Source organism: Phasianus colchicus, chromosome 5, assembly GCF_987193195.1.
Source record: "Phasianus colchicus chromosome 5, bPhaCol1.hap1.1, whole genome shotgun sequence".
NCBI classification, from domain to species: domain Eukaryota; kingdom Metazoa; phylum Chordata; class Aves; order Galliformes; family Phasianidae; genus Phasianus; species Phasianus colchicus.
In genome coordinates, this window is record NC_143440.1 from 27,248,945 (window position 1) to 27,268,909 (window position 19,965).

At 44.6% G+C, this 19,965-nt stretch overlaps 1 protein-coding gene across 9 annotated transcripts in view; it reads left to right on the forward strand.

The window, feature by feature from the left end:
* The first annotated feature begins 3,077 nt into the window (after positions 1-3,077).
* The window catches only part of NUMB (NUMB endocytic adaptor protein), a 92,195-nt gene continuing 75,307 nt past the window's right edge, over positions 3,078-19,965 (forward strand). For 6 of the 9 annotated variants that reach the window (XM_090141049.1, XM_090141057.1, XM_031593591.2 and 3 more), the window contains exons 1-2: positions 3,085-3,172; positions 10,093-10,393. The gene's annotated coding sequence lies outside the window, so the exon portion shown is untranslated. Of the gene's footprint in view, positions 3,173-3,608; positions 3,741-10,092; positions 10,394-19,965 lie in introns of those variants that run through there. The other 3 variants (XM_090141050.1, XM_090141051.1, XM_090141052.1) reach the window with 3 other exon arrangements.

Consider the following 19,965-nt stretch of genomic DNA (forward strand, 5'->3'; position numbering starts at 1 on the left):
CATCTCATCTTTCCTGATATGTGGGCAAAAAAAAGCTGTACTGATTTTTTTCTGAGGCATTCTGAAATCATTCCCTCACCTCTGACGCAGCACAACCAAGATGGCAATGTTCATACAAACAGGATGTTTTGGTTTAGCAACCATATTGTTCAGGTCTGCTCACTGAACAACAGGAGAAAGCCTGCGTGTAACACTTCGGTTTTTGCTTCCCATAGTAGATTTGTATTGCTACTAGAGGCACTCTTTTTGAAATGGTTTTGAACATTTTCAGTGCTCAGTCACATAAAAAAGCTCTCACATTTTACCTCTGATGTCAAAAAGGTGGAATTCCTCCGGGCTGAGTGCAGTTATAGCAACATAAAAATGCTTATGTTGTAGTATTTATACTGGTATGGCTTGTTCCTAGAAGGGGTAGTATTACAGTGCGATTAGAGAAGGGAGATTTAATCGCCAACATTGTTTTAGGTAGCCAATAGGAAGGGATGATGTTAAGCCTCTGGGTATCTGTGCTGAGGACATGGAGTTTGTATTATCATGAGCGCGTGTGTAGTATACTCTCAGCTCCTTAGGGGATAGCATACTATCCTGCTGTCCCAGTGAGACCAGAAAGGATCTTCTCTAAAATGGTACCGCTATCGGGAGCATGTGGGCACAACATACACAGCCAGCTCCACAGAATGCTCTTCTCTTAAAAGGTGGGAAAGGAGCAGTAGGGCTGGATATCTTTGATGTGCTATCATGTCTCTTCTGTTTCTTCGTTACTAAAAAAAATTAAAGCACCCTGAAGCCCTGCTTCCAATATAGGACCTTGGAGAACTAATTTTCATCGCAGCTTTGTGCATGAAGACTGACTGTACAGAGAGAGACACACAGGTCAGTGTAGCAAGTGTGCCATTTGCTGTGTTGGATGCTCAGCTGGTTCTATTAAGGTGACCTCTAGGGTCATCTTCCTTTTCTTTCCCACCAAAACAACCCCTTCCCCTTTAGTCACCAATGACTATATGGAGAGCTGGGGAGATACAAATAGCTGAGCAGATAAGTAGTATAGCAACAAATCAAATTAAATCTTTAATAAATATTTGTAAAAGCTACATATAGCTGAAGCATACACAGGACCTTTAGTTACAATAGGATGTCCTATCCTTTTCTTTACTTGTCCTCAGATCATTCTCATTGAAGAGCAGAGTTTTTATAATACAGAGATGCTTAGAAATTGCTTAGAAATTGAAGTGTGATGCACCATGCTTTATCAGAAGCATTGTCACAGGCCCTGAGGTAGTGAATATTATTAAGAGTTAAACCAAAGTCATGGGGAATGCAACATATTAAGAGCTATGCCAGGTCAGAAATGATTCCAGTTTCTGTAACTACACAAGATCTTCGGGCTGGTAGAAATGTCTGCCTAGCCATTTGGGGACACTGGCTGAAACGTTGCTGCATTGTGCTGCTGTCTGAGAGCAGCGCTCTGAAAGTATCAGAGGCAGCTGTGAGAAGGAGAGCAGCTATCTGCTTTGGTTTTGCTTTCTGAGCAGAATGACGTGAGATGTAAGAATATTTATATATTTTCTTCTTAGTTTAATTCTCAAACATGGTGACTTGAGGGGACAGAGCATCAGTCTGAAACTGAGTTTGGGTCATCCTCCTACTTCTGTCCCTCCAACGTAAATGATTTTTGCACACCGTATTTTGAAATGAGCACTGATTCCAGTTCCCTTGTGTTCTATTCCGGGCGTGCACCAGATCACATTATAGCCCATGTTCTTTGTCACTCTTTCTTTGCTGGATTCAGGAACAAAGAGGAGCATGGGGTACTGGTGCATGCAGGGAGGAGATAGCGGAGATAACGAGATAATGATCCATAGAAACCTTAGGTAATCTTTGCGTTTCAATTTCCTGAGGTGTTGTGTTTGTCCGTTTATTTATTTATTTATTTGCTTATTTATTTTCCAGCTGATTGCTCCAGGAATTATTTCAGCTTGCATTTTGGATTAAGTAGCCATTCGAATGCCCGGTGAGAGGAGGCAGCGGCTGGGAACAGTCAGCCCCGGTAAAATGCTTCAGCCCGGCCGGCTAAGAGCAGCCAGCCTCGGGGTGTCTGCCATGCGAGGCACTGCCTCCCTGCTTTGAGAACAGTGGCACGCCTGTGCTTTTTGGCACTGGGGAAGGAGGCCGGGGAACAACATTTTGGGCTTTAAGAGTGAACCGCTCACATTTTCCCCGTAACCCAGGTGATGGAAGACGTCTGTGGAGAAAATGGCACATTTTATCGCAGCCCGTGTGGAAGGAAGCGGTTCTTAGGGGCGGCTGACCGGGTAACCGAGGCACCACCGTGCCCTGGGGTGGCACCAGGCCCCGCGGCAGCACTGCTCTTCCACCCGGCCCCACCAGCCTCCCCGCCGTGCTGCCGCCGGCCTGGGGCCTCCCGTGCGTGGGCCTCTCACAGCCCTCACACGGGGAAGGCGGCCGACCTGCGGAAAAGCCTTGACAGCGATAGCGAGGGATGCTTCTGGCAACGCGACGCTCCTTCGCCCCCCTCCCGCACGCTGCCGCAGCTGACATCTGCCCGCAGGGGTGACTGCTTTTGTAGGGAGGGAAGGAAGCCGACGGCACAGCGAAACCCGGGAGCCGCTCTGTGGAAAGCTGGGCCCTGCTTGCGGGGCGGCCGCACCGCCCCGAGTGTCTCCAGGCCTGGGCTCGGAGGCAGGAGGCAGATTTGTGCGCGGGCCGCTGCAGCGAAGCCCCCGCCGCGGCCCGGACGACGCCCGCCCGACCTCCGCGCACCCCGGCTGCCCCCCGCCCCAACGCGGCCTAACGCCGAGCGCGGAGGCGGGCCCACAGCCGCAGCTGGCACCTCCGGCAGCCTATCGCGGCTCTCCCTTTCGACCGCCTCATCCAATCAGGAACGGCAGAATGGAGTGGGGGCGCCAAAGCCCCTGAGTGAATAAAACACTCGGGGGCCCGTGGGCGGAGAGGGGCGGGGCCGGAGCTGTGACGGGAAGCGCCGCGCGGCCATCCCAGGGCAGAGCGACGGGGAGGGCGGCCAATGGGCGGCCGGGATGGGCGTGGCGGGCGGCGGGGACGGGAGCCGCCGCGGGGAGGGGGGAGCGGCGGCGCTGCTCAGTGGCGACGGGCGGCTGAGGAGGCGCCGGAGGGAGGCGGCTGCGGCCGGCAGGTGAGCGCCTCCGGGCCGCGGGGCGGGGTGAGGCCGGGCCGGAGCCGCGGCGGGCGAGGGGCCGCGGGGGGGGGATTGCGGGCGGGGGGCAGCGGAGCCTGAGGGGACCGGGGGAGGGGGGGCGCGGGCGGCGGCGCCCCGGGGAAGTACGTGAGGGGCCGGGGGAGGCGGCGACGCCCTGCGGCGCCCGCCCTGGGGCAGGGGGCGGCGGGCCGGGCGCGGGGTGGGGCGCCGAGCGCGGCGCAGGTGGAGCCGGCGGGAGCGGCCGCGAGGGCCCGGCGGCGGGCGGAGAGACCCCGGAGCCCCCCGGCCCCGCGGAGCGGCCCGCGGCGCTTCCTGCTCCTCCGCCGCCGGCTGACCGAGCCCTCGTCCAGGCCCGGCGCCCGGACGGGGGTCCCGCGGTGCCGCCCGGCCCTCGCCGCTTTGTAGCGGCCCCGGTGCGGAGTGGCAGCCCTCAGCCCTTCAATCCCGGCCCGGCGGGGTGCCCTCACCGTGGGGGGATCCTGTGGGGCCGAGGCGCCCGCCGCTCGGTTCGATGCTCGGCGGAGCTGTTGGAGCGGCCCTTGAGGTGAGGATCGTGTCTTCCCACCTGGGAGCGCGGCTCTCGGCTTCGCCTTCCTGCGTGGAGCAGCTGCACAATGGGAGCTGTTATCGGGCAGAAGGCGGCGGGGATGGGCGAGCAACAGCGTGCGGCTGGGGCCGGAGGGAGCAGCGGGCAGCCGCTGCCCGGCTTCGTGGTGCATCCCTGAGAGGAGAGCCCCTGTCTCGCAGCAGCCCTGCCTGAAGCCCGGTGGGTTTATGTAACCTGCTCATTAGTGCTCTGTGAAATGATTAGGGAGCTCTTGCTCTGATTCCTATTCAGTGCGTGTGTTACTTCGTTATCGAGGGTCTTGTCAATGCTTCTCGATCCAGTCGTCTGGACTGGGAGATGCTTCTAACCACCACAGCGTCTGGCTGTGATGTCGGTGGAGTTGGTTTTGTGGTTTTCATTTTTGGCTTTCTGGCCTCTCCAGCTGAGGTCCGGCATGGGGGGCTGAGATGGAAGGCACAGTCATTCCGTTTGGCTGGAGTACTACCCTAGCTATGCCTTGTAGAAATAGTGTAAATATTGAAATGGATTTCTGACTCATCACTTCTATTTGACTTATTGATCTATGGTTACTGCTAACACGCTCTCTACAATTATGCAGAAGTTAATAGTTACCATAGAGCAGCAGTATTGTTTTTCTGCTCATTAGTGTGTTTTCCATTTCTTCATCTCTTGGCAATTCTCTGTGGAAATGTTGCTTTTTTTTTTTTCTCTCCCTAGCAAAAATCTCATGGAAGGAATACAAAAAATAACGTGAGCAAAGTCCAAAAGAACAAATGTGAGATGTGTTCATCCTTGCCCATGATTCTTAAGTTGTTTTGATAGCCTGGGTTATGCGACGGTAAACTGTTTCATCTGTAGCTGAGTAAGGTGTTGGTTTTAAGGCTCAGTGAAAACTCTGATTTGTACAGCTCCAAACATAACACATCAAAGAACTTTTCTTTCTTTCTAAAGCCTAAAGAAGAAATGCAATTCAAATAAAACATTTAAATCCTTATTAGCTGAGAACTTATTTTTCAGCCTTGGAATGACTTCCCTGCACTTATTACTGCTCTCAAGTTCGTGGAAGATGAAGGCACATGTAAACTAGGCAGAGTAGACACATTTATCTCCTTATTTTGGTGTTGTAAAGCCCTCTGGCATTGCACTAGTAGTCGACAGCATTACGTTTAAGAAGAAGAAAAACAAACCAACAAGCCACACTGGGCTCTCAGAACTCACAAGACCCCCCCAGCATTATGTTTTGTAGCATGGTTTAGCTGCTTGGTGTTGGAATGATCTTTAAGTGCTTTTCTTTCTCCGGTAATGGGAGTGGTGGGTGAAAAGCTTACTGAAATAACAGTAAAAATGCGTGGAAAAGTACTTACCTCCCCAGTGATAGGGGCTTGAAGGAATACACGCAGCTTTAATAGTGTTCTTAACACTTGCTTCAGCACTCCGCAGGGCTCTCGAATTCCGCCTGTAGCTGGCTTTATTCTGCTACTAATACTGGTGAAGCTGCTTAATATAAAAACAAAAACAAACAAACAAAACCAAAGCACCAAGTTGTCCTAATGTTATAGAAAAATAAGTCTTCTGCCTCTGGAAAAGATGTTCTGCAGAACCTTGATGGTGAGGGATTCTTGTGGCAGTCTGAGCTCATGCAATTGTACTCATCTGACCCTCTGACCTGGTTTTTTTTTCTTTTTTAGAGTAGATTAGATGTTATTGTAGCAGTTTACTAAGCAAGCTAGGTTTAAACTTATGTGAAACTGGGGCTTTAATTTTGCTTTTGAGGTTCCTTCAGCAGTGAACACATTAAAATTATAGATACTTGTTTAATCCAGGGATCTCGATTTTGCTGAGCGACATCAGAGCCTGTTGTCTTACTCTTTCTGTAGAAGACTGAGCATGGACTTGCTCATGCTAAATCTTCTAACGTGTCCTCTAGGGCATTGCCACCAGAGCAGATGTCTCTGGTGGTACTTTCACCAAAGGAGTTATTCTTTTGTCACTCTCTCTTTGCTGATCCAGCTGAAAATGGTGGTACCGAAAAATATTTGACTTCATTTGGATCGGCTGCCTGAACAGGCTGTCTGTGTGGCTGTGTGAATGTTACTGCCTGTATGGGGGAGGAGGTTGTGACCTCTTCTCTGAAGCAACTCTCCTAGGTTTGCCTAAGCTCATCTAGAAACTTGGCAGTTTAAACTGGGGCTGCGGTCGTTCATCCTCCTTCCTGTCCGTGCGTCTTTCCATGCTGGCACGGGAGTCTTTGTGTCTGGGAGTTCAAGTCCGGGAGTGAAGTCAAGCTGGTGTAATGAATTGCTTCTTGCTTTGTTAGGTTTTGGCTGGATCGTGTTTCTGACCATTGGCTCGGTGAGGGTGGCAGTGGGAGGTGGGGCCGTGGATTGACTTGAATTAGCTTGAGGTTTTTTTGGATCTGTGCCCTTCTATCAAATCACCTATGGCAAATTATTTTACGTTGGCTTGGCTGATGGAAATTCAAACTGGAAAAAGTTCTTCCATTTTTCCCAGTGATGCATTGGTGTGGGCGGTGGCGGCAGCAGCAGCGAGGGGAAGGGCAGCAGCCTCAGAGTGACACAGCTGTGTCTGGGAGAGGATGTGCTCATCTCAGCTGCATCATTTTGATGTTCTTTACAACGTGTAGTCAAGGCAGATGTTGCATCAGGAACGAGAACTTTCCTAACAAGATCAGGAGGATTATTCAACTGTGCAGAAGGCAGCGCTCCTCCTTTTTTCATTGACTAAGACTTGTACTGATAAACTCACGAGCATTAATAGACTGCTATCAATCTGGAAGTACAAATGGCATCACGTCATGTTAACCGCTGTTACGCATCCATCCAGACTTTTAACTGTGTTGAAGGAGGCAGATCTGCGAGAGCTGCATTTGCTCCACTCAGCACTTGTCTTTGCTGAGCCATTCGCACAGTTGTGATGTTTCATAGTTACCAAACCTGGTGTTTCTATTAGTGATTTATGCACATACGTCTTCTGTTTGTGCAGTGTTGTGACTGAGGGGCTGTCAGGACAGATGATTTGTATATGAGACGTTGGCTGACAGAGGATTGGGGATGCGGAACCGTGAAGGTTCCCTTGAAGAAAAAGTGGAGCCACACAGCAGAATTTGAAGGTCAGGGCAAGTTCTTGGCTTCCTTGGGTGCCACAGCTGTAGGATTCTTGGGTTATGATGTTGAAGCCAGACCCAAAATTCTTAGCCTTCTAAGTAAAACACTATTTTCAAGTGTTGTAAAGCTTGGACCCTAGTGTTTGGATTCTTTTCTTGTTGCTTCTCCATCTTTAGGAAATATCCATCTGGAAATTCTTGATAAATTCGATTGTGAGAGCTGGACTCTTTAATAAAACCCCTGGGCACACACCAAGATGAAGCAGAGTGGCTTTTTGTTGGCACTCGGTCAGTGGCTTTTGCTTCTTTGCTGCGTGCAGGGTCTAGGAGATACCAGGGCTCTTTAAACTGATATACCTGGCCAGAAACATTTCTGCTGTATGCTGATTGTTCTTAAATGGAATAGAAGCTGTCATATTCAGATTATTTTTTTCCTATGAGGGGAAAAAGCACAGCACATTTGAAGGGTCTCTCTTCTACTTTTAATGTTGTTCAGGCATGATTAATTCCGTCTTTCCGGTCTGGGTTTTACTCTGAATGTTGAACTGATTTTAGTGTGTTAAAAAAGCCTGTCTCAGTGATACTCTGACGTTCCCAAGGCTTGCAGTTGGATGATGGGCACTGTGTGCATAGCTGCTGAGCTCGGAGTTTCTGGCTTTGCCTTGCGCACAAGCGCTTTGTGCCTGTTAAACTCCTGGGTCTCGGGTTAGCTAATGGCTCTGTGTTGGTTTTAGGTTCTGAGTGAGGGCAGTCTGCTTTCAAAGACATTAAGTCATCAACTGTTGAAGTGGGAATCTGGAGGGGCATGGGAGTTGGTTCCTTGGTACAGAGGGATGGCACAGATAGAAGCTGGGTTGACAATTCCAGTTCTAAACTTCTAGTAACTAATGGTGAAAGTGTTGGGCTCGTGCTTTGCTTTGCATGATATGAGAGGAAAGAAAGTATGTACTTTCCTTCTAATGTGCTTAATGGAAATCTTCCAATCTTGTTCTTGAATGTTTTTCTCTGGAGCTCGGGCAGTTTGTTTTGTAGAAATTTCACTGCTTCCTTTGCTTTTTGCTCTAATATTTGTCTCTTGCTCAGGCTGTCAACCTGAGTTCTGTGGATAACGGTCATGGGGTGCTCCTGCTCATCAGACACTGGGTGATGCCCCCTTGGTTGGTGCTGATCACTGTAACTGCTGCTGAGCCATCTCAGCAATGAGAGAGATTAATGTGCAGCCATTTCCCCCGGTGTGGATATGTGGAGAGCTTCACTAATATGCTTCTAAGTATGTTTTTTTTTTTCTGGTTATTTTGTTGTCAAAGGCTGCTTAATGTGATCTTGTGTTGGGCTGGGGGGATGGAGGGGCAGTTTGTTCCACATGCCTTTCAACTGTGTACCATGCATGGATTTTCCTATGTAAAGAGAACCTGTAAAAAAGCTGCTAGGTCTGTGCAGCTGGGCAGCCCAGTGGAAGTCAGCCTCGTGCAGGCAGGTTAAGGGCTGCAACTTAATCAGCCTCTGTCTTTTTGTCCAGGTATTAATCCATATCCTTCTTTAAGGTACTTGTCGTTGTAACAGCCTTTTCATGTTTGGTTATGTGTTCTACATTTAAGCTCTGTTTTGGATTTAATATATGCAGTCTGTAAAATTCTCTGGATGCTCTTCAGATAAAGGCCTCACGTTACTGTAAAATCTGGACTGCTTATCATTGTGTTTACATGTCTGTAATAGGGTTATGCAGGATCAATTTTCTCTTTAGGCTTTGATTTGAGTAAATTCTGAGATGGCCTGAGGGCTTCTCTACCAGTTTGGGAGGAGCAGGAATGTCCCTATGTTTGGTCATTGCTGTGCCATCCCCAGGAGCAGCGGCATGTTGAGGACTTGTGGCTGCTCAAAGGCATAAAAGAAGGGCTTGTGAGATTGTTTTAGCACAAACTTGAACTGCCAAAATAGGTATTTATCTGTTGCGCAGTGCGGTAGGACATGCCTCTTTAAAGATGTGTGTGCGTAACATTGCCTGATGAATTTCTTCCTCCTTTCAAGTACAGAGTCTGTGCCTCAGAAATGGTAATTCTTGCTTGAACACGAGCTCTCCATTAGCTGTTGGCATGTGTGTGATACGATTTCATGTTGGTTACCTCACATTTCTGACATAATTCTTCAATTTTATTTTGGGATGAGATCAGTTTTTCTCTGTTTCATCCTTGCTTTGGTCTTCATTTGCTTTGCATACAGGAGGTTGTTCCCAATATGGTTTGAGCACCCAGACAGCCTATAGTATTTTGCCTGGGCGCAAACTATCTTGCCTACACTATTTGTTGACTTTTAGCTGAGGACCCGTTTCCACACATCTTATAGAGTAAACATTATTTGTCATTCAAGTGAAAAACAATTTGGCGCCAGCACATTGCAATTTAGTGGTTGTGAAATTGGTGTTTTAATGCTGTAGATACACTTTTTCCCTTCTTCTGTTTGAGGCAGGCAGTGCTGAGCGTACAGATGCACTGAATGCCGTGAGGTCCTGGGAAGTGTTACTCTTGTCATGCTACTGCTAAGGATGATAAATAAGTTGATCAAAACAATGTGGGTTTTTTTTAAATGAAATTCAGGGCAAAAAATCTGAGTCAGTCTTAATTCCCTTATTCCTCAATTTCCTGTCTTAATTTCCTAATAATGAACTGCAGTTCTTTGCTAGGAACCAGTGTGTTCGCTTAGTAGGAGAAAGATTTTCCACAAAACAGCTTGCCTTCTCCTATTGAATGTTGTGTCTGATCTGCAGGAACTTGGCTGATTGGACAGTTTATCACCCTTTCATCTCTTATGTTTCACAGAAAAAAAAACCCAGAACTTAGCTGCAGTTAGGAAACTTAGGAATTGTGATGTATGGTGGAATTGTCCAAGATGCTGGACTGTGGCTGATCTCTGGTCTCGCTTGCTGATGGCTAAGCTGCTTGCCCAGCTGGATTTCCACTTTAGAGCATAAGTCAAACCAGTCCTGGGATCCTTTCTTGAAACAGTTCCTGTGCAGAATGTGTCTGTGTTGCTTTGGCCTGGTTTGCTTTCCACATCATGTTTGTTTTGGTGGTTACTTCTCACTCTGCTTTTCAGGTAAGGCCCCGAGTGATTAGTAAGGGCCCGCATTAAGGCTGTTCCTTTATGCATGCTAATTTGTAGGAACTCAGCCTAATAAAAAATGGTTTCTTTTTTGTTTCTTTCCAGGTTTGTTTTCAACAGGATCAGTTCCCTGTTTCCACTTCTGCAAGCACTAGTACTGGAGCTGTGGGTGGGGGAGACAGCACGGAGGGGCTGTGCTGTTGCTAAAGGAAGTGACACGGATCCAGTGCCCGTGTACCCGTGGGGCTGTGAGCTGGCTCCTTCTGGAAGTGGTCCTGCCTGCCTCACCCTCACCAGGGTCCACCTGAGGTGAAGATTGTGCATTCAGGAGCTCTTCCTTTGGCGTTTCTTCCAAATGCATAAGTGATGCCTGCATAGGAGAGAGGCCACTGATAACTTGGTACAGGTAATGAAAGCTGGTGTGCCTCTACAGTAGAGAGGAGTCTGTAGCTCTATTCTTGTGGGCAACCAACTGCTAGTTGTCTTGCCGTAGGACATAGTTTTCATTGATGAGAGCACATCTCATAAAATTGCTGTAGTGTACATGACTATACCATTATCGTACCTGTTACTAGTAAATAGCAAGATGTTATCTGAACTAGGAGGGTTCTGTTCATAGCTTTACTCTTGGTTCCCACTGCAGTGTGTAACAATTCATCGACTTGCATAATACCTTGAAGTAGGGATTTCTGCAAGTAAAGGTTGCACAGCCCTCTACCCACAAGTGAATAGTAGTAATTACATGAATGTCTCTTTTTTTTTTTTTTAACAGCATTAGATCACATGGGAAATGGAACTGGTTGGAGTAGACAGAGTATAGGCAAATGATAAGATAATTGGTGATTGTGATGATACAGTTATACCTTGCTAATGACAATGTTACTACAGCGGGGAAAGAAAAATCTGGTCTTGAGATCTTCATACCTTTAGATGTCCAACAATGAATAAAAAGCACATTTCTTAAAGGAGCTAGGCAATAGGGTTGCTGGTTTTTTTGTTTCCCTCACATAAACATGATTGCCTCTGGCTCCAGTTATATCTGGAAATGTACAAACATGCTTATTCCAATCTCCTTACTGTGGCTTTTACATAAATGATTGCTTGTTACTCAGTTTACTGCTTTGGCGTTTGGTTTGGGTAAATTCTACATAAGCTTCCTTTCTCCTCTAAAAGATGGTCCTTCAGCTTTCCTAATGCACATCATTCACTGTAAGACTTATCATATGGATAAAAACTGATTAGTTGCAACTGTGTGCCTTTTAGCTTTGTGAAATAACTAATGATTTGTTTACTCATCTATCTGAGAGGGCACTACATCCGGTCTAGTTCTGTGCAAAGAGATACTAGATCAATCTGCTGTGAATTGCTGTCCCAGTTTCTTCAGTGGGAAGGGACTGGCATCTGCCAGCCTTACGTCATATCACCCCCACATCCTGAGGACTGCTGTTTTATGTTAGGTGTAAAATAGCTGCAGCTGCTGTGCTTGGAAATTCTGATTGACATTACTTCCATCTTCCAAGGCTTGTTTTCAGATACATTTGGTTACGTTTTGGAATATCATAAAACTATAGGTTCTTTTTTTGTTTGTTTGTTTTTTGGCACTGGATATTCCTTGGTTTACCATGTGGTGCAGTGTTTGCAAGGCAGGTATGTCTGGCAGGATATGCAACAATACTTTCCTAAAGCTACAGGCATAATTCTTGGGACATACTGTTTACAGAAAATGGGGAATGGTGCCAGTATGAAGTATGCTGGGAATTACTTCTCCAGGCAGCTGTTTCATGGAACTGTGACTAGTTCTTCCACTCAGCACTTAATAGCTTTCTAAAGCATAAGCAAAGCAGTTTGTTGAATCCGGGTCTTAGATCTCAACTCCTTATAGGCGCATCAGAATAACTGAAAACAATTATTCGTGTAGGACAGTAGCAAGGATGGCGGTTGGTTTTTTTTGGCATGTTTGTTTTTTTCCCCACAGAGTACCACGTTAGGGGTTTTCTTCCTTTGCAAAAGTGTAATAGTCACTATCAGGTGCTGCTAAGGAGTACTGTTTAACAGAGTTGGTTGTGTATGCTTCTGTTTTTAATTCTTTACGGATGTAATGTTCTCCTAGTAATTCTGGTATGGAGTGTACTGGCATTAATCTCATTTGCACTTAGGTGCTAAAGCAAACGGCCTTATTTTGTTAAATTAGGTATTTTGTGGTTCTACGGTCGAGCATCTAATTATCTGCTGCTTTAAGTTTGGAAATAGGATACAGGTGTTCCTGGATTTTAATCCCAATTTTTTTCTTTTCCTATACAATTTGTAAATTCTTACTCCTTTCTAAAGATAGGAGCTCATATCCCCTCACCACCGTAACGAGACCCAATAACATTTGCAAAAGGCTTAACCAAGAGAAGTGTCACTAATGTATGTTGCTTTCTTACAGTTACTATTCTCTGATGGAGTTGGGATCATTTAAGGTCAGATACTTGGAAAATGTGTTCAGTTGCTGATGAGACTATATCATGGTTCTTTATGCTCAGTCTTGTCCAGAGCAAAGTGAAGGAAGCTCCTTGCATACATGTAAATTTTCTTATGACTCATCTTTCTTGGAACCAAAATATCATTTACTGTTTATTTGAAAGGTGTCACAATATTTCCTTTTAATGTGCTTGCAATTCTCCTTTATTTTGTAGTCAGTCTTTATGGCCGTTAAGCAGGTAGCAGAACTTTTCTTCAGCTGTGACTAATAGAATATCTTGATATCTAAAATTCAAGTTAAGCAGCAGGAGAGGCAGAACAGCAGCAGACTGAATAATTTCGTTTGATCAGTTAAATAAATCCAGTGTGTAGCTCTGATTCAAAATTGAGTTTTTGTGAAAAATGTTCGAGAAGAATGTAAATGTTGTGAAAAATCTTGGAGAAAATCATACATGCTTCCAACATTAACTGTTACGCTCCTGGCATGCCGGACTCAGAGTTGAGAGTCATGCTTTGTGTTTTGTTTTTTTGATTTGATACATAATGGAAAGTTATGCATGCAAGAACGTCATTGAAAATCATATTTACTGCTCGGTGTAGCAAAAAAAAAATAGAGGCAATTTCCCAAATCTTACTTTCTATGTTTAAGGTGCCATGCTAAGCTGCAAGATACTTATAATCCTTGGGATTTAGGATTGCAAACTCATTTGAAGTTTATAACCTTTCTGTGGTTCACAGGTTGTTCTTTCTAAAATACCACTAAAGGAGGTGGCGTGGGAGCCTCTGCACAAGGCAGTAGTATGACATTCACAGGAACAGCCCAGGATGTGAGCTCTAAGCTCAGAATTGAATTTCCCCAGCAAAGGCAGTTGGCGAACAAAAACATCTTATCCTGGCAATGATGCTACTGGTGATGTCCAAGGGTGGCCCTGGTTAGCTCATATTATTTGCAGCCTATTTGTCACCACCGAAGGAGGAGATCTCTGCTGATGATGCGCTTCTGCAGCATCTTTGTGTTTGACTCCTTGGTAAATCATAACCATTCATTCAACCATCAGGAAACTAAACCAGGAAAAGAGCAAATCTTTGTGATTTGCTGGTGTGGTGAGCTGAATCAAGAAGGTTGCTCACAGCTGGTGGTTAAAGCTGGCTCTCGTTCCTATGTAGAGCGAGCATGCTGCTGGTTTTGGGCATGGTAGGAGAGTGAGAGGGTTGTGTTCTGGGAGGGAAGTTGTGCAAAGCAGCAAACAAAGGAATTGCCTGTGGAAAGTCTGTATTTCAGTTTTTCACAAGGAGGAAGTGTTTTATGTCATCATCTTGAGGATGTTCCTCATTGCAGAAAATAGTACAGGATTTGCTGGACTTCAGAGGTAGGAAGGGGCGAGTGTGGCCTTCGAACTGTTTAGCAGGGGTGATCCTGAGGACTGCCTTGAGGCCTGGGTAAGGGTTTTTTGGGTGTCTTTTATGTATGGTTATAACTGTTTCTTGGCATATAGGTTTTTGGTTTTCAATGTGGTTTCCTTAATCATAGGGATGTCAGGAGGGTGGGTGGGCAGCTACCAGCATTGAGGAGATTGGCCAGGTGCCACAGCTGTTCAGCCATGGCTAAAGCCAGCAAGTTTGGGGCTTGCATGGAAACAAGCAGCTTAGAGAACTTGTGTTACGCAAAACCTCTAGCAGTGGCAAACCTAGGCTGTGAGAGGAAGGAAGTTACTGCTTGCAGGTCCTTTATGTCTGTTCTCATCTCCTCTCATTGCTGCATGTCATTCCCTGTGCTTCTGAAGAGATGGAAGAGCCTTTTGTCTGTGTGCCTGGGAAACCTCATTTATTTCAGGAACTGGTTCTTAAAATACTGAGCTCAATGAGCACTGATTTTTGAGACGTTGTAATGGAAACAAGTGCTTTATATGTATGAGTGTTTGAATTTTTTTTTTTTAATTTAATCAGCTCCGTTTTCAGAAAGATTGAATCAGATCTGATAGGTTTTGTATTTCTGTGCTTCAAATCCTGAGATACTGTGCATGCAGGTGCAGCCACTTGCTTGGTAACTACTCAGTTCAATCTGTAGAATCCTGCATTTTACTTCTTAAAGGTGGGAAACTGCTCAGGTTGCCTGTCTGTGGTATTCAAGCAACTTGGTGTTTTCTGTGCTCCTAAGGCGTCAAGTCAGTACCTTTTCGTGGTGAGCCTTTTCTGGTAAAAGGCTGTAGCAGTGCCAGGTGCTATGCTGGGACAGGGAGTGTTGTCAGGCCTGAGTCCCCAGGGCAGCTCTCTGAGTACAGAATTCCTGACAAAATGAACTTGAACCAACCTGTGCAAGGAGACCTAAAGTACAACTGAACTCAATTCAGTTTAAAAATACATTGCATAGACCAGTCATTATGAGGTAAACACCTTTGCATTTGTGGAATAGCTGAAGAATTTTAGTCACGAAAGCAATGTAGTATGATTATAGACTCAGAAACACTTATTTGGGAAGGAGGAAGTGTTTAATTTCAGTCTGCTCCCGCCAACTTTCTGTAGTGCTCCATGCTGCCAAATGCCAAGTTGAATCATTGCTTTTAAAAGTTATTTCCAAGTAAACCTGCATTATACCTGTGACTTAGCAGAAGAAGCTGAATATTAAGTGTGCTTTGACTGTTTTCCCAGTGAAGATGGCTACTGTGTTTACTCAACTGTACTTCAGGGCTCGATCCTTAGCATTTGCATGGAATTTTCCTGCTGTTAGTTGGCACTCTTTTTTTTTTTTTTTTAAAGTGTTGATTGAACATCACTGAGTGCAAGTCTGACTTTCCAAATAGGCAGCAAACAGCAGAGCTGAAAATATGTGGTTTCCTGGTTTGTTAAGCTTAATGAGGATGGCTGATGTGGAAAAATATTAATTGGTTAATATACATTTTGTTTTTATTTTTGGGTTTTGCCCAAACCTCTCAGCATAACTGTTGTAGGCTCAGTTTCCTTGTGCATGCCATTAGGAGACAACTATATATGCCATTACAAAGTCCATGTGCTCTTGCTTTTTAAACACTGCCATTTATTCTTGCTCTGTGCTTTAAAAGCTTCTAAATTTGTTAGTACTCATAACTTACTGATAGGACGTTATTTGAGCTTGAGTTGCAGTAGCAATTATTGATTTTTGAGAAGGGAGCTTATACTTTTCTCCCTGCCTCTTTGGTCTGGTGCGTGGCACCAAGGGAGCAGTTGATGTGCTGTGGCGCGGCCGTGAATTGGCTCTTCTTTGCCTGGTGGAGTTGACAGTTTTTCTGTGTGTTAATACCATAAAGGAGATCTGCTACATTCTACGTGTTGGATAAATACCACCTTGTGCCAGAAGTAATGAGGGTTATTTCTGTACAATGATGTCTTCAAAAGTGGATGTTCTGGTGTTACTACAAAAGCTCTACCTGTTTTTCTGATAGCTTATGAGTCGGTATATATCAGAGGCTGTATCAGTCCCAAACAAAGCAGAGTCCCTTACCCTATCCCCATTTTGCTGGAAACAAAGATCAAAGCTCTTTGTGAATTTGGCAAGTAGCTCTTGCATTGTTTTGTGAAACTGATTTTTTTTTTTTTTAATTTTATTTTTAATGTGCCTTGAGGCCCTCATCTTTGCAAAATAGATTGGGCACGGGCCCTGGGGCACTCCTGATAGGTGCTGGGACAAGCTGCCTTGCAGTGAGGTGTGAGATTGCTGTTCAGATAGTCTTGCAGATGGACCTTGGGATAGCTGCAGAGAAGTCTGAGCCGGAGGAGGACGATAAATAATGGATGTCTCTGAGCGCTCTTTGATACAAAGGAGGTGTTATGGTAGTGAAAGCGATTGGTAATCGGGTTATTTGCTGTGACATCCTCTCCCTGCAATGATTACTTGTGTAACTCCTCTAATTTTCTTAAATTGTAGTGAGAACAAATTGCCTTCTGTGAGCTGCCTTCAGTCCAGCTAGTTTTCCAATTTGTTTAGCTCTGATAGCAGTTACTTCAGATTCTGACTTTTTGTTTTGACGCTCCTTCTCTCAGAACAAGCTGTTCGCTAGGAATGTGGACAGGTTTGTTTCAAAGTGAAGTTTCTAGTAGAAATTAAGCTAGGGAAAAGACTGAGAGTCTTCAAAGTGAGAATGAATATTAGCAGAAACACTGAAGGCTTTTGGAGGGACATTTTTGATTGATTCTGAAATAGTTTGGATGAAGTCTGCCTTCTTGAAGTTGACTTTGAAAGATGTTTTTTTCTACTTGTTTCATAAAACTTGAGCATGAATAAAATTCATTTTCTCCTTGTCAAACCCAATTTTCCATTACTCTTCAAACGGGAAAGCTTAAGAGTTAGGAACTTCTGAAAAACTTGAAAGGGAAGTTCTTATCCTGGAAAGCCAGGCTTTAATACTGAGTAGATGAAACAACATTTCGTCCTTGTTTTTTCATTGGAAAAGTTTGCTAAAAACAAATAAACCTTAAGAGAAAGCTTCTACCTGGAAATGGCTTTCTATTCTCATCCCACAGGTGCATTTGGAAGGGCTTTGCTGCTGTTGTAGATCCGAGGCTCAGGTGCTGGTTTCAGGGTGATTGGTAACCCAGAGGCTGTGAGTGCCTCAGATTAGATTGTGCAGGTAAAGATCTTCCTCCAAAAGCACTGGAGGATTGTGTTGTCTCAGTGCACTGTTGCTTTATGTTGAAGTGGTTTATTTTATTAGCACAGAAATGATGTCTGCACTGAAGAAGTATTAGCAGTAGGAGTGAAGGCATCTGTTACTTGAAACACACTGCTTTTCAAGGTATGTTTTACCTTGTGGCTCTTAGGGCTTAAGCTTACTTAAACAATGATCTTGGAGCAGGCATATGTAAGGCAACCTTTTTCTTCCTTGCATGATCTTACTTTAAGTTTGATCTTTATTCAGGTGTTAAAAAGCATGTTCTTTCTTCAAGTTGAAAGGTGTGTCTATAAGACACTTCATGGTGGAAAAAAATACAAGAAATTAAGTAATTAGATGTTACAAGTAGGTACTGAGGACTGTCTGTTTAAATAGAAGTAACTTGCATAGCCTGTGTGTTTTTTTTCTTGATGAATGCTGGAGTCATAAGGTCTACCTTGATGCTTTTGAAGTCAGTTCTGGATGCTAGGGAAGGATCTCACAGTCAGGGTAAGTCGCAAGTCTGTAACTTCATCAGCAGTTAGTTCTGTCACACTGACTGAAGCTTCTTAGACTTGAAAACTTAGCAGCGTTCACAGTTAATCTAACAATTAGAAGTTGTTTTAAAACACATAGACTTTAACACCCAGAAATCCCCTGTCATTGCAGCTTTGCTGAGAGTAAAGATGAACCAGACAGTGTGATTGTTGGATGCTGGGAGAGCTGGCTAATAACAATGACTGAAAACGGGTAGTGCTTTTCAGCTCACAGAACTTAAATTGTGAAGCCTTGTCTGTGGCAACGCTTCCTCCAAAGGCAATTTCCGTGCAGTTGCTAGGAGAACCTCGGGTCAGCTGGTAGTGGCAGAGATGGAAAATTGGCCATTTCCAGTTTCTCTCCCGAGCCTCAGCTCTTCTGGGACTGTGGCAGCGTTAACCACAAGTGCCAATCTAAAATGCTTAAAAGGTATGTGGTGATTACTTTTCAATTCTGACTGAGAGAATGAATGCAAGCTGGTCCTCTCAAGGGAATGTATTTATTGGCAGCCTCGAGAGCTAGCCTACTAGTAAATGACATCAAGAGCTTTCAGGAAAAGGGCTTTTTTACTCTCTTTTTGAGTGAGATGATTTTAGAGATCAGAATTTGTCTTAATAGTACTAACACACAAACATGAAGTCTGTTTCTCTAGGTGTGCTTTGTAGTCAACATCTCTGTTATTCCTTGTATGGCTTTTAGTGACAAAACAGAACTTGAAATAAAAATACTAGCAATAGTGGAAAGAATAGGTATGTCTGGTAATTGGATAATATGCAAATACTGAAACTGTTTGGTATTTGCTGTCTTTGCATGTAGCACTTTTGGAATAAGCAATTGCTCACAAAATGGGTTTACCAGTAAAATTTGAGTCTAGAAGTCCTGTCGAATTGCAAAGGAGGGTCTCCTTGCTTTTAGAGTAACTGATTGTGGAGGCAGTGTTCTTCACAAATTCACAATTTGTAAAGTAGTTCAGGTGTATTTCACCAGTAAAGTGAAAAACTGACTGTATTTATTCATTTTCTCTTCTATTGCACTTCTAAACATGAAGGTAATTTGGGTGTCAAGAACAGAAAAGGCTAAATTTCTCATAGGTTTCCTTTTCTTTCTTAAACTAGATGTTTTTTAAAGTGTGTATTCAAATGAAGAACTGAGACAAGGTCTACTAATTACTAATAACACAACAAGTACCAAAGGCCAGTTATGTATAGGTGTTCACTTAAAGCTGTATTAAAGCAATCTACTGTTTTTTTTGTCTTAATTGTTTTAAGGAAGGCAGACATCAGTTGCTTTGAAACTCTGCATAGTGGTTCAGGTCTTTCAAGGATAATTTCTAATAACAAATAATAACGGGAGAACACTGCTGAAGTAAAAGGAAATTGTGAGATGTGGTTTATGGTTATTGATGTAATGTTAAATTTCATTAGTAAAGTCTATCCAGTAGAAAAACTACTGATATTAGAAAAATTAGAAAAATTGGTGCTCTTACAGTCACAAAATGGACAAATGAAGACAGACTTTGATCACTTAACATTTGTCCTCTGAGAACTTATATAGGCATGCAGAAACAATTCTTAGCACTGGCAATATTGCAGTTAACCCTTGTGAATGCTTTGCGTTAGCGCTCCTGAACTGTGGTGAAACATGAAGTTCCAAGTGGAGTAGATTTTTGTCTGCACTGGCAAGCCATAAAAATCAAGGTTTTGTTCACTCTATCAGTAGTACTAACGTATTCTTGGTGCAGTGGAGTGGAAGTTTGAGCTTGCAGGCTGTAGGTTGTTCACTGTGCTTTTTGGGGGAAAAATAAATAAACTTCAGTTGAGTTATTTCAGTCTTAGTTTGTTAAGCTGCTGTACTCGGAAGCCTGCTGGCTGTATCAAAGATGGCCAGCTGTTAGCATAGGGTCCAAATTTGCTTTTAAAACAGATTCCTCTCTTTATTGTTTTGTGCAGTGTTTTTTTTCTTCTTTTTTTTCTTCTGAACCTTTGTAATGCCTAAAAGTCAATACTTTTCTTTGGGGGTTTTGTCTGGGTTGCTGAGCAATAGATGCATAGATGCAAAGTCAATTCTCACCCTGCAAGGTCTATTAGCTGGTGCTTATTACTGTGCCTCCAAACCAGTGATGCTTGCAGGTCCCAGCTGGGCTAGGGAGGCAGCTCAGCTGCTCTCAAGCTCCATGCAGAATTAGTTTCCACCCAGAGCTGCTTCTGCACAGAGCAGATGTGTGTGTCGTGGTACTGCTCTGCCGTGCAGCTCTGGGTGTGCCACGGAGATGCTGCTTTTTGTGAGCTGCTCACACCGTCTTTTCACCGGGCTTCTTGCAGGAGGTGGGGGAAGCAAGAGGAGGCACAGGCAC